The sequence below is a fragment of the Aptenodytes forsteri genome, unplaced genomic scaffold (genome assembly GCF_000699145.1).
Source record: "Aptenodytes forsteri isolate BGI_AS27 unplaced genomic scaffold, ASM69914v1 Scaffold15, whole genome shotgun sequence".
Taxonomy (NCBI): Eukaryota; Metazoa; Chordata; class Aves; order Sphenisciformes; family Spheniscidae; genus Aptenodytes; species Aptenodytes forsteri.
Window position 1 is genome coordinate 27,430,090 of NW_008795129.1, and position 12,685 is coordinate 27,442,774.

Below are 12,685 nucleotides of genomic sequence, written 5' to 3' on the forward strand. Positions count from 1 at the left end.
CGCCGGATTTTGTTGTTAGAACTTAATATTGAAAAAAGTCACATGTAAGAGCTAGGAAGAATTTGAGCAGGAAATAGCTAGTTAGCCTTGATGTATACACAGTAAAATATGGGAGAAAAAAATTTTGCTGACACAAGCCATGGCAAGCTTTCATTGCATCGATGGGCAGCAGCAGCCTTGTGGTTAACCTTGGGATGTTGCTTCTGCTTCCAGACTAAGAGGAGCCCCTGCAGTGATGCTGAGAACGCACACCCCGCAAAGCCAGCCACCATGTGTCTATTGATCATGTCTGCTATGAGGACCACCTGCTTCTCCATCCAAGTGCTCTGAGCACTAACAGAGGGTTTGTCAGCCTCCAAGGCTTCTCGTGTAGCACCCCTTGCAATGTCTCCTCTGGTATTTACAAGTTGTGCAAATAGTGAAACAGCAGTGATAGCAGGGAATGAAGAACGAAAGCTGTGCTACCTTCAGACCCAGGACACACACCATGGGTTTTGTCTGGCAGAAGGAGACCACAAACAAGAGCTAAAGGTCCAACCAAGTCCAGGCAGAGATAATGTTGTAAAGGAAAATCAGGCAAAGAATTGGCAGAGAGATGTCCTAGATGGTCCAGCCTGTGGTCCTAAATTGTCAGAGAGATAGCTTGGGTTAATAACAACAATAACTAAACATACATCTGCAATAGTCACAAGTAATTGGAAAAACTTGTTTTTCCAAGGGGCAATTTTTCCAAGGGCACATGAGAACATGCTGGACATTCCCATCCATAGGGACTTCACTGCCACTCTCATTTTGGGCAGCTGGAGACAACTGTGGGACTCTGATAGGGGATTTTGTGGAGGAAAGAGAAAATGCCCCTAAGAAAGCTTGGCTTCGTGCCTCCAGCTTACAGGACTGTGCTGTAGTCTCCTGGGAGTTGTTTCTTTTGCCTACGTTGTAACGGCTCTGCATCATTTTACTCTTTACAGCAAACAAGAACTTCATAGTCTTTACACAAACATGTCATGTGGAAGATGTATTATGGATTTGCTGTCTAGGCTTCCTCCCACTAACGACCTTTTTGGAAAACTGCAGTAGGAAAGCAGTATGTATGCCTATCACTGGGTGACTTCAGGGCTGAGAAAGGCTGCAGGGCCTGAGGAAGGCTGGGTTGCCTCAGAAGCAGCATCATCTTTGTCTCCTTTACTATTTTCAGGAATTACCTGATCCACAGATCCTTGCTTTGCAGAGCAGAGCAGGTGAAAAGCAGATTCTTCAAATGGCAGTGTGATTACGAGTGCACGCACCTCCTCTGGCACAAGGCAACTCTAAGTCTATAAAGGCACCGGTCACGGCTGCGAGCAGCCATGTCCCCCAGGCATGCGGTGGCACGGCCATGCAGCCGGCAGAGCCTGCGCGGTGGCTCCAGCCTCCCCTCGCTAGCTGCGCCTGTTTGCACCTCTGCTTCCCCAGCCAGAGCGGTGCTTGGAGCTAGGATGTCACTGCAGGGCCCTCCAGCTGGCTCCGGTATCGGAGATTGTATATAATCCCGCTGCCATGGCAATGAGGGTGGTTTATCTTGCTGTGCTCAAGCAGGTGTGCAAGTTGTGGGTGCGTACACCTGCCCTGCCGCATCATAGGGCTGCTCCAGACACAGGTGCCACCTTCCCACCCCCCTGTGCCTTACAGACTCGATTAGCTACATCCCAATTAAACAGGCTGGTTTGTGCCAGGGAATGGCGTTTGTTGCTGCAGGGAGGCTCTCGCCACATGGATGCGTCGCCCTGGGCTACACACTTTTTTGGAGAGGGATGACGCTGGCTCGGAGCAGGTGTCGGTAGGCAGAGGGGTGCACGTGGCCAGCGGTGCTGAGCCATGTCCACCAGGCCCAGGAAACCCAGCTAGCTATCACCGCACCGCGCCTCGGCAGGACTGCCTGGCTGCCAACTGTTGGACTACAGAGGTCAGGTTTAATGTTGCACTTACAAACACAGACATTCTTTTTCCTTTTCATTTCATGCTAGCTTTTTTAAAAATTAAAAAATCATTTATATAAAATTATGTAAAACTTAAAAACATTTTATATTTCATGTTTCCTTTTTTCTTCATTTTGTACAGTTCAGAGGCTGTAAGGGAAGGAAAAAACACAGGAAAAAACCAAAACCAGCTTGGAAGTGGATACCAGAGGCAGGCACTAGTGACACCCCGGGGCCAACAACATTAAAGAATGAGAGCGAGGGTAGAATGAGGAAACGGGGGACAGGATCATTCAGCACCCTTTGTTCTTCCCTTTTCCATCACTTATCACCGTTACAAATGCTAGTGACAGTTTATCACTCCGCCAACACACGATACACAAATAGCACTGGCACACCGGCACCAGCACATCCCGAAGCGTCACCACTAGCGCTGTGACATTTTGAATCAGCACATTCTATGGGGAAGTCGGGACCGGTGCTCCCCGCGGCAGCAGCCTGCCCCGAGCGCCACGTCCGTGCACAGCCTGCCCCGCTGCCAGTGGCGCCAGCCCCAGCAGAGGCGGAAGGGGGACAATGGTGCAGCGTCACACCCAGACCTGCTCCTCCTGGCAGCCCAGGGCTCCCATTTTCCCAAAGAGGAGCTCTGCTGCATTATAATGCAGGCTTATGCCAGGAGGGATCCAGTCTGCTGGACTTGCTTACGGCTTCATGAATTAAACATTTGTGTCTGCTTTCCTAAGAAAATGAGGTTATGGGATTTTTTTTTTTTCACACTCACCCCTACCAACTTTTAGGATTCTTGGCCGGTTTCAGCCAGATTTTACAGATGGATGGACATCTCAAAGATATAAAAGTTCCTCTCAGCTTTATGAAAACCAGACAACACAAAAGACAGAGATCCAGAAGGAGGGAAGGGCTCCATCGTTAATTAAACTGCGTTATTAGACACCAGGGAATCCTCATGAATTCATCACACCAAATCAGGCTTCGCCGCTACGCATGAGTTAGCAGAGACAAGCTTTGTTCTGGCAACAAGGCACTAGATCTTCTCAGTGTTGGTGCACTTTGATGGCAAAAGATGACTTGACAAGAGAAAATGACAGAACTTCAGGCGAGGAGTAAAGAGGCTCCGCAAGCATGAGGTGGAGCGTGTCTACGAAGTGTGGGAAAGCAAACCAAATGAAAACATCTTCTGGGTTGTTTTTTAGTGGATAAAGGAGAGAGATTGGCTCACACACAAATTTTATTCTTGGTTGTGTATAAGACCTGCAGTGCATTTCTCTATTCTCAATGTGCAGCTAGCACAACCAGTGTGCTCTGCCTGTCCCCCACAGCCCAGGAAGGGAAGCGTAAGAGGAAGGAGCTGTATGAGCAGGGATGTGTCTTTGTGACTCAACAGAGGGTGTCACATACTGCACCAGAAAAGCCATCCTTACCCCATGAAGAAGCTTCAGCAAAATACACAGGAGACTTCCCCTGACATAAGATGCAATGAATCAGTGGACAGACTAGAGTGAGCTCAGGGTTAGCGCCCATTTGAGAATAAGCGTCACATTCAAATGCCACAATTTGCAACCGGCATCCCCTTTTCCTCCAAGCCTCCTGACGACTAGGAATCAGCAGGTTTCAGGACTCAGGAGGGACAGAGGCTGCCTGAGCGGCAAACTGAGAAACTGTATGAGTAAAGGGAGAACCTGGCACACAAAGCAAAGCTATCCCGCTCAACAGCCAGCTCCTGGGAGCTGCAGCTCGTGCATGCCCCTCTGCAGCGGACAGTACCCCTCTATGCACACTCACACAAGGGGACTGCCTGAGACAGGGGATGCAGCAGCCGCGCAGCCCCAGGGGAGGCGATGCCACCCCACCATGGTGCTCTGCTCTGGGGCAAGTCCCCACTCGCTCATGGAAACCTGCAGAGGTGGCCCAGGGGCCATCAGCAGGTTTTTGGGTGGAGGAGGGTGCTTCCACCCTCCGCTCTCTTACGCCACTTTCCTGTCCACAGCCTCCCAGTTGCTGGCAGGAACATCGATCCCACCTCCCGTCCCACGCCAGCGTGACTCATCCACAGGGAATGACGGGGGCTGAAATAAACCCCAGGCAGTTTCTAATGCAAATGTTAATAAGGCACTGGGTATATAATAGTAACAAAAGTGGGCAGCTTTTACTATAAATCACTGTCTTATGAAGTCTGATCCTTCAGAAACCCCAAACAGGTCCCCGGCGGGGGTGCGCAGTATCATGTCCCAGGCCTCCTTCCAGCTGAAGTCACTGCTCATTCCATCACTTGAGATCATTCAGCAGCATTTTCTGCTCTGCAGTTGTACTGCTGCTGCCCCTACAACCTGAGATCCGGACAGTAAGGTAGTGTTGGACCACACTGTCACTTCAGCTTTTCATTCTTCGCAATTCTCTCCCCCGCGGCTTTTACTGGTGACACATTTACAGCTTAGCAATATCCAAGAAAGAAAAAAAAATCACTAAATACTACCTAGGAGGTTGTATCAGAGGGAGGATCACCCCCTGTGTGCTCCGTGCTTTCTCACGCACCCACTCATGGTCACTGCCAGATGAGGGATTTGGGCAGATGTGCGCCCCCAGCCAGGGGAGCTGCTCCTGTGACAGATGCCACGGTGAAGCGCATCCTTCACATCACTGCTCCTGCAATTGCATATCTCCTGCCTGGAAGACCTGCTATGTCCTGCACCACACCTGTGTAGCTCTGGGGGTCAAGCAGGATGGTGCCTGAATGGTGCTAGTGCAGCAAGCAAGGCCTTTCCCTCCTCCAGGGCTGGGGCCACCCAGTGAAACCTCAGCCAGGCAGGGCTGGGTGGTCGAACACCAGAGGCTCTTGGTGCCCCGGGACTCATGGACACCCATCGTCTGGCTGTCCCCTCTCAGCTAACCACACTGCCCCTTTAAAAAGCAAACAAATTTTCAACTCCAGAGCCTCCTGACAACGTGGCAGGTCCTCCCGATGCCCACCGACCAGGGCCGTCACCAGCATGCGAACGAGTGGCGGGGCCGACATCCAGCAGGGACACACGTCTTGAGACCCTGCCTGCAGCTCTGACAAACCCTTGGCCTCACGCAAGCTCCAGTACAGCAAAGGAAAAAACAAGGGCAAAAAATATCCATGGTAATTTAGTATCAAAGGATTGTGTTTGTAGCCTTTCTTTTGGGGGAAAAAATCCAACATTTATAAAGCCGGGAAAAAAAGACAAAGGATCAAGCTTGTGTTGATATGAAAGAGGGATTCAGTTGAGAATAGACTTTAAGGGAATTTTACTTATGGTATATCTACTGGGTGGGCATTTATGACCTTTAGAAAATGGATTAAAGCTTTTCTATGCCCAGCTTCAGGCTGCGTGAATTATTAAAGCAACAAAATCATGAATTTACAGTACTTTTGCAAAGCAGACCACATTGCAAGAGAGCTTTCTTTGGAAGGGTCAGTGAGAAGCCATCCTCAGGGAGCAGGGCCCCCTCAGCAGCCTCCTGAGCAGCGAAGGCCACGCCATGCCCCGGCTCAAGGAGGCGGCCAGCCGGGGAAGGCGGACACCTCCGCCCACAGCCGTCATGCTCCACACCCGCCCCACCGTGCTGAGGACTGCTGCCCCTCACGGATGTCTCTCACCCCGTCCTCTGCGGTGGTTCCTGCCCGATCCCAACCCGCAGCCGCGCACGCCTCCCGTCTCCGCACCGCGGGCACCAGTAGGCCGGGGGGTTGTCTGGGGTCTGTGTTCTCCAGGCCCTCACTGTACAGCCTGCCAAGTATAAAAACCTCTTTACTACCAAACGGGTTCCCCCGAACCTTTGCAGGTCCCAAAAAAAATTCATAAATTACTCAAAATAAAGAAAAAAAAGAAAAAGAAGAAAAATTAAAGCAACGCCCCCCAGGCCCCTGCGGGCTGCCTGCACGGGCCCACCCACCCTGAGACGTAGTTGCTCTCTCTGGAAAATTTCATTTCACGTTGCTGCTCATTCTAGCCCCTATCCCCTGGTTTAATCCCCTATTTCCAACAGCAGACAAAGACATAAATCCATGCCGAAGAACTTCAGATATGTTTTTATTTCTTCACAGCAGTAAAGTGAAAATAATGAATTCCCATAACCCTATCCAGTTCTTTATCCTTTGGAAAAGGTGACGGTGGCTGATTCGAGGGAGATTTGAGAGGGAAGCCCAGGTGGGAGGAGGAATACAGGGGCAAACACTCCCTCGGCTGCCTCCCTGTTCGAACAGACAAAGATTTAAGCCACGAGAGGTCAATTTTTAAGAAGGGAGACGTCAGGATACCTGCAATGCAACCAACGCCTTATGAGATTTCCAGGTCTCATCATGTCTCTTGTGAAGCGTAATGAAACTTGCAGCGTGTTTCCCATTAAAACAGGGGGTCACAAATTGCATCACATTCTGGAAATCCTCTCCTGGCTACTGCTCCTTGGGTAACGGCAATGGACCAGCTAAAACCTGAGCAACTGTTGCTGCTCAAGAAAGGAGTCTGTGCTACAGGAGAAACATAACGCTCCTATTAAAATACTGAAAATCAAATAATATTACCTCTAATACGTATGGAAAATATTACACATTTGTGAATTTGAGTAAACATGGAATGGAGCATGACCTTCATTTGATTAACAGTTTCTTAAAGATGATTAAACCCATCTCTAGGAAACAGAAATTGGCAGGTTTTTGCAGATATGCCAGAGCCACAGCTCAGTGGCTCTCCAGTCTCTTCAAAAGCGATTTCTGAGTTCCTTTTACCTTCATTTGGTATGGTTCCTGTACCGAGGACCACAAGTCTGTCCTGAGAGGTGCACAAAATAAGAGTGGAAAGCAAATGCCTTGCCCAAAGCTACCCAGCAGGTTGCTGCCTCCTAGGTCCCATCACTATGAGATCACACGGCGTCACAGATTTCACAGGTCACTCATTGCACACTGAGGGTCCACACCCCATTTTGAGATGGACGGGACACTGGCTCCTAAATGCCTTCCTGAATGTGGGCAGATAAGTGCTTAAATCAACCAAAGCAACTAAATTACTCATAAATTTCAAATAAGAGTTTTCAGGTAGGTAGTTCTATATTTTCTGTAATTAAATGCAAGCTGTAAATGACTTTGTAAATGTAAAAGGCTTTTCTCAGTATCAAAGGAAATTTAGCATATTGACATAATTATCCAGAAAGATGACAGATGAATCATTTCAGCATTTTGTTGAAAGTGTATATACAATTCCGATGCTTGATAGACTGCTACGTGCTAGACTTAACCTTTCTTTAACATAAACAGAAAAGGAAGCAGCTATGAGGAGCAGCTCTCTTCAAAGCCAAAAAGGTCCTTCCCTGGGACAAGAATCTTTTTTCTCCTTTTCATGTTCTGAGCAGAATCAATTTTCCAGCACCAAGTGCTGCTGCTCAACAGAATAAAACCTCTTTTCTCTGGAAAGTTTACATTTGGAAGTATGAGTCTTCTCCTATGAGCTTGAAAAAAATGTTAGCTGCTATTTTTCAGTAAGATTTTGAGCTAGGTTTTGGTCTTTGATGATGAGCAGGAGTCATAAGACCCTGAGAGTTCCCGTTCTCGCCAGGAACATCTGGGGAGACTTTCCTCTGCTATTTGCTTTACCTTCACAGTGCTACCCTAAGGAAGGACCTGAGCTTGCATTTAATCATTCTCCATCATCTGATATAACCTCAGAAATCTGACACAGCTCTGCTGCCAGCTTTCACCTCTTCTTGCTCGAGAGACATGGCTCCAAATAGGGGTGACTACTTAAAACCACCCTCTCCCTGACTTGCCCACTACTCAGCATTACATTTTCATAAGCCCTGATCCCATGCGGACTTACAACAAAGCCAGGCGGGAATTCACATGGGTAGATTGTGCCCCAAGCATGCCAGAACAGTGTAATAGATACCTCAGCGTTCATCAGTTAACTGAGACTGCGACGAAACGTCTTCATTAGCAAGCAGTGCTAATGACAGCACTATGACTAATAGTGTCCATTCTCTTGACTCTAAGAAGAGCTGGACTCTACCGCATCAAGACTGCGGTTGGAGTTTGTACTGCTACTGTTTCTCAAGACTGAAGCTACTTAATACATTTTAAGTATTTAAAAAGAGATTTTCAGTAATCGGTAAAAATTTGGACTCTTCTGCCCAAACAGGTCTCAGATCTCCTGAGAAATTTCTGCTTTTGCAAAGTTTCCAAGCATCCGAACAAAGTTTCTGAGCATCAAATGCAGCAGGTCAGGCTGCTCACATGGCCATTGCCCGGTGTGACATGCCTCGTTAGGGCTGTAACGGGCAGAGCGAAAAAGCAAAGGACAGTATGGTTCATCTCCTGGGCCAGATTCAGATTTTCTTACCCTCACAGTATGAGCTTTTGATCAAAGTAAGGTGGGAGAAACCGGCCAAGATGAGCAGAGCAGAAAGAAATGAGAGAAGATACGGCTTTCCTCTGATCGCTCAGCTTGTCTTCAGTTTATTTTAGCAGTGTGTGGAGATATGGAGGCGCTTGCGCCATCCTCTGAACTAGTCTCTGCTATTTCACAAGTTCAATATTGCACATTTTTGCACAATTTCAAAGGCCCATTTCCCTGCCCCGCCCTAACACCCAGTCCTGGCACAAAGCCTCACACCACGCGACCGTCACGTGACAAGATTACAACAACCAAATTCAGCAATTTTCATGAATCATCACCAGGGTTATCACTCTTACAGCTCCTGTCCATCAGGTGCAGACACCTCAGCTAAACAGAGGGGCACAAATACTGTTGGGGCACAGTAAAATGCAGGTGACAAAATAACTACATAACAGTACCAATGCAATGAATTCTCGTGCATGTGCAAGGCCATACACACATGCACGCACACATACACACCTTACTTTGTGCCTGCAGTGCAAACAAATGGTGTAAAATGCCACGACAGAAGCAGCAAAAAGTTATCTACACAGGGACTGAGTGAGAGTCAGTGAAAAAGGGAATGAAAAAGGAATAAAACTAGGAAATCAACCAGTAACTGATTTCCAGAGCTATCCAGCTTTTTGATCATCACCTCCCACCTTCTCCCACATGCTTGGCAAAAAAAAACTTGTTAAAAATAAACAACAAAAACTCTTCAGCATAACTCATTTCTGAGTGGGAAAACAGCCCAGAGCTTCAGAGAACCCTCTTGAGCACATTGTGCCAGCTCAGTCAATCACCCAGAACAACTTCCAACACCTTCCTGACTTACTGTCCCCTCTCACAACCTGTAAACTCTCTCAGGAAACAGAAAACATAATGAATATTTGCCACGAAATGGTCACAATTGTGGTGGGAGTTTAAAATACACCTGTTTCACCAAGATGCCAAGAATTAAAGCAATGCCAAATGGCAACAAGGTATTTTCCTGAACACATTTTTCCTGTGTTTACTTAGCAGCCATCATCTGACAATAAAAATAGCCTATTTCAGCACCGTTACTGTTTCAATAAACCATAACTACGTGACAACAGACACCTGATAAAACATAATATGCAAACTCAAGACCAAGCCTTCAAGCCTACCTTGCCAAAGCTTCCCTTCCCAATCGCCCGGAGGATCTGGAAGTGGTCGAAGTTCACTACAAGGTAAAGAAAAAAGAGTTTAAATTTTTAAATGCTTTACTGCAAAGATCTTACATTTAAAAAGAAGACAAGGAGACAACTAAAGAGCATTGGTCAAGCTTTTATTAAAAGTCACCGCCTCCCAGGGAAGATGCAGGGCAGCAGTTGTTTTTCTTTCAACAGTCTCTTTTTGCCTGCTTTAAGTAACTAGCAAACAGGTTGAATTAGGTTACTAAATAAGTGGTTTAGCACCAGCTAAAATACAGCTTCGACCTGTGTCGATACAAGAGTGTCTCAGAGAGATGCCGTAAGCGTGTGAGCAAACTCAGAGCGCGGCAGAGCAGAGAATGCCGGTGAGCCGCATGCCCCACACCACGGGCAGCCGCTGCTCTCCACACGCCTGGCTCCATATTGCTTGTGCACATTCAACAGCCAGTTGGTCTGGTATTTGTGCTTTCCAAAGGACAACATTTAGAGGACAGAGACTGACTTCCACTCTCTTCATGTGCAAACCCATCTGTACCAGATCTGTTATTTTTTCCAGAGCCAGTGAGGAGTAATGACAAGAAAGGACAGTACAGCTATAACACTTCAGCTACTGCTTTGATCAGCAGCCACTGCAAACAAAATTATTTTTTCTAAACTATTGCTGTGATCTAATCTAATATCAGTCTTAAAGAAATAAAAAAGACAGGTCTGTTTATACTAATAATGAGATAATCCCCATTGCCACATAGTTGGAGTGCCTCACAGACAAACAAATAAATACTGTCACAAAAGCCAATGTAAAGGACACAGCATTACTCCCATTTCACAAATTGCCTCTTTATACCTCAGTTCCTTAATGTCCTCACAGCTCAGTAAGCTGCAGGGCTGCAAACGAAGCCCATGGTGCGCACACACCCTGCACATAAGTGCTGGCTGCCACACAAGCACATGCTTTAACTTTTGGTCAGCCCTGAAGTGGTCTGGCCATTGGACTAGGTGACCATTGTAGGTCCCTTCCAGCTGAACTATTCTGTTCTATTCTAAGCCCAGTGTGCTCTCGAAGCGGCTGGACGTGTTTAGGAGGAGCTCACCAGTGGACTGAGCTGCACCCTGCTCAGCTCCACACGTCAGCCCTTGACATTTCTACCATGAGACCCTGATTGTGCAAAGGGACCCTCAACATTTCCTCCCTAGAAAGCTCTGAAGGCCGGACAAAAAGAAATGCTTGGCATGGGCTTGGGGATTTGCAGCGTGAATGATGCATGAGGTGGTCAACAGAGTGCACTGAACCTGTGTTTGACTGACAGTGGAGACCAAAATCACACAGGAAGAGTGGGAGCAAAGAATTCACTATAAATACTCCGAGTCCCACTCCCAGATCTTAAATAAATGCACATCTGTCATCTCTGAGGATGAATCAAAAGCCCACGCATGCCCGTGGAGTTCCTATTACCCTTTTGTGCTAGGCTTATATCCAAAATATTGTTATTGTCACTTTTGTGGGACATTTTCTGCAGGAGAACTTGGAAAACTTTGCCAAATGAAATTGAAAACAGAGTCTGGGCCAGCTTCTACTATGTATCTCCCCCCCACTCCATAAGCAACACTGAAGGGCAGATGCACCGTCTCCTCCCTTGGGATGCTCCAGGAGATTCCATGAAAGACCACATGGGGAAACCAGTGACGCCCCATCCTTCTGACGGCCTCCCACGCCTCCGGAGGAAAGGCTCAGCTACACGGGTGGTGTGTCATCTCCTTATCACTCCCCTTCTCCGTGGGTGAACAACTTTCTTTTAGCAGGACTTGATGGGTCTTGGACTGAGAAGCCATGAGACACTGGAAGGACACGGGTAACGCCTGGAGCCAGTGACCAGCTCATCCGAGACGCTGCAGGAGCTGCAAACTGGTCACCTGCTCCCTCCCGTCTGACAAAACCCAGCCCTGGAAGGAGCAACCTGCAGCCACAGGCAGCATTTTAGTGAGGTTTTTCCTACCACCCCTATCAGAAACTGTAGTGAGTAATGCGTAACTGCAGCTACATCTTGTTCATAAATATTCTTTCTGAAATCCAAAACGTTAACACACACAATGCTGAAGCATTTGGGGCAATGGATTCAATTTTTTTCACATGCAAGCACATCCATTAATTGAATTTTGGTCACTAGGAAATACTCAAAGAGGAAACCCAGCTACAGAGAGCACCTTTAAAGCACAGCATTTTCTTGGCAATTAAACCATGTGCAAGTGCTCATGATCTTGATCACTCCAGGAGGACAGTTTTTGACAATTCTTTATTACAATGTTTGGAATGTTGTGTAAAAAATCATTGCCGCTGAGAAAACAAAACCAAAAGTGTCATTTCCATGTATCCATGACTACAGCTGATCTAGAAAGCATACTCTAGTCAGCAGTCAAGAAACAAATCTAGATATGAATATTCACCAGGCCCTTGAACCTATCAGCAAAGATGTCACTTTTAATAAATTAAATACACAGTTCTGCTGATTTGAAGTTCAGATGATGTTAGATGAACAGGCACTGACTGTTTTTTCAGTTTCATTATTTTCTTCAGGAATTAGTAAGCAATCCTGTTAAAGAAAAAGCAAATCTCAACATTTGAGGAAGAAAATCATAGTAGCAGCATGTTGCTTTTTGTGCGCAATACACTCGATTTTTACAAATGATAACATATCACTACAGAATATGTAATTATCCCTAAAATAGAAGTCCTGAATCTGCCTGGAACAATTACGTATGCTCCAGAGACTCCACTTTCTGTGAGCTGACAAGAGAAAGCTGTCTTTCACCAGCAACTAGAAGAGCTGATTATTTGGGGGTGACTGGTACGACCCTGAGTCATAGATGCCAGTGGAGGATTTCATGACATACGCTCCCAGACAGCAGGAGATGACAGCTGTTGCCTATTAACAGGACCATACTCACCCACTACTTTGACTTAAGCGTGGCACAGTTTTGACAGTCACAATCTGTAAGTACAGAAATGGTTTTGGTTTGAGGTTGAACTGGAGGAACCCATGAGAGGGGAAGAGGGACCTGAAAACCTGGGATGCTTTAGGAAGCATTTCTTTACCAAGAGGGTGTTCAAACACTGGAACAGGCTTCCTAGGGAGGTGGTTGATGCCCCAAGCCT

General features: G+C 47.0%; 1 protein-coding gene across 1 annotated transcript in view; it reads right to left on the reverse strand.

The window, feature by feature from the left end:
• Nucleotides 1-9,558, reverse strand: part of STK32C (serine/threonine kinase 32C) — a 46,034-nt gene extending 36,476 nt beyond the window's left edge. The window contains exon 1 of the mRNA XM_019471679.1: nucleotides 9,508-9,558. The gene's annotated coding sequence lies outside the window, so the exon portion shown is untranslated. The remainder of the gene's footprint in view (nucleotides 1-9,507) is intronic.
• Between the last annotated feature and the right edge of the window lie 3,127 nt (nucleotides 9,559-12,685).